The sequence below is a fragment of the Chrysochloris asiatica genome, unplaced genomic scaffold, assembly GCF_000296735.1.
Source record: "Chrysochloris asiatica unplaced genomic scaffold, ChrAsi1.0 scaffold00150, whole genome shotgun sequence".
In the NCBI taxonomy this organism is placed as follows: Eukaryota; Metazoa; Chordata; class Mammalia; order Afrosoricida; family Chrysochloridae; genus Chrysochloris; species Chrysochloris asiatica.
The window spans coordinates 7,722,478-7,724,262 of record NW_006408668.1 but is presented as its reverse complement, the minus strand read 5'-3'; the positions used below and the strand labels follow the sequence as shown (position 1 = coordinate 7,724,262).

The 1,785-nt window shown below is 34.3% G+C and overlaps 1 protein-coding gene and 1 pseudogene across 1 annotated transcript in view; one reads left to right on the top strand and one right to left on the bottom strand.

Moving 5' to 3' along the window:
- On the top strand, positions 1-853 carry LOC102812058 (annotated as a pseudogene).
- Positions 1-1,785, bottom strand: part of MGAT4A (mannosyl (alpha-1,3-)-glycoprotein beta-1,4-N-acetylglucosaminyltransferase, isozyme A) — a 125,920-nt gene that overhangs the window by 70,978 nt on the left and 53,157 nt on the right. The gene's annotated exons all lie outside the window — the stretch shown is intronic.

Below are 1,785 nucleotides of genomic sequence, written 5' to 3'. Positions count from 1 at the left end.
GAAAATAAGGAAAAATACGGCAAGTCAAATAAATGAAAAGGTTTTAATGAAGGTTTATGGGAAATAGATAACAATCCAAAAGTGAAATTTTCTAGTCTGCAGGCCTCAACAAAGCAGTCAAATGTATCACCTGAAGTTGAAGCTGAAACAAAAGAAACTAGTGTTTCAAAGAAGGATACTGACTGGGAAGAAAAAGCCAGCAATGAGGATGTGACTAAAGCAATTGATATAAATAACTACTCCTAAAAGCTGCCAGAAGAGGGGGAATGAGAAAGGCAGAAGAACAATTAGAAATGGAGAATACTGGAATAGTGACAAGGGCAATAACATCTGTTAATCTAAAAGTGAGTCTGAAAAGAAGATGCCCTGCAGCTACAGAAATCAAGATTCCAAACCAAGAGGCAGACCCCAAATGGTAAAACAGAGAGTGACACGGTAACTGAAGAAGATAAAACTAAGAAGAAAGGGCAAGAGGAAAAACAACCTAAAAAACAACTGGAAAAGAATGAAGAGGGCCAACAGGAAGAAGATAAACCAAGGGGAGCCTGACAAGGAAGAGGGGAAGAAACAAGTGGAATCAAAAAGGAAAAATTTACCTAAAGCAGGTGTTGCATCAACCTGTGATTCTGAACGAGATGATCAAGAAGGTGAAAAGAAGAGAAAAGGCCAGAAAAACTTTCAAACTGCCCATAGACAGAACCTGCTAAAAGGGCAGCATGAGAAGGAGGCAACCGAGAGAAAACACAAGCAAGAGGAGCAGATGGAAACTGAGCACACTAATCCAGTTACTGAAAAGAGAATACAAATGGAGCAAACAAGAGATGAAGATCTTGAGATAGACTCATTGGACTGAATTTTCCCTTCCCCTGCCTTGATGGAAGAATGTTCCAAAGTCTAAATTGAGGACTTTATTATTAATGACATTATTACTGTGTTATCATTGTTTTTAAATTTTCTGTAAGGTACACACTACATATTAAGGTCAGCAATCATTCCTGTTACAGTTTTCACCAGGTTTAAAAATGAAGCTTTGTGTATTTGAGAGTTATGACAAGCTCAGATGAAGATGGTGGTTGTGCACATCATTTCATTTAGAAAACATAAAAATTTATTTTGTTTTGAAGCAAACTGGAATAGCTAATATTATACTCCTAAGATTGGGGCATTGAGCCATTTTACCTTGACAATTCCTTTGTTGTTTAATTCCTTAGATTTTTTTTTTTTTTAATCCTGAGAGATTAAACAGTAAAACTTGTTAAGAAAAAAAAAAAAAAAGAAAGAAACTGTAACCAAAATTTTAAAATAAAGTTAAAAAAAAAGTCAGTTTGATTCCTCTATACTAATAATGACTGCTTTGAAAAGGAAATTTGGAAAACAGTATTAATTTCAATAGCCACACAAAGGATGAAATATTTAGGAATAAATCTAACCAGAGAAAACAAAAGACCTATACAAAGAAAACTACAAAACACTACTAAAAGAAACAAAAAGAGATTTACAAAAATGGAAGAATATAAAGACAGCATTGTGAAAATGTCAATACTACCCAAAGCAATCTACAGTTATAATGAAATCCCAATTCAGATCCAACAACATTCTTTAAAGAGATGGGAAAAAGTATTACAAACTTTATATGGAAAGGAAAGAATCCTTGGATAAGCAAAGCATTGCTCAAGAAGCAATTTCAAAATTAACTACATGGCTACAGTGGTCAAAAGAGCATGGTACTGGTACGATGAAAGATACATTGATCAATGGAACAGAATCGAGAATCCAGAAATTAAC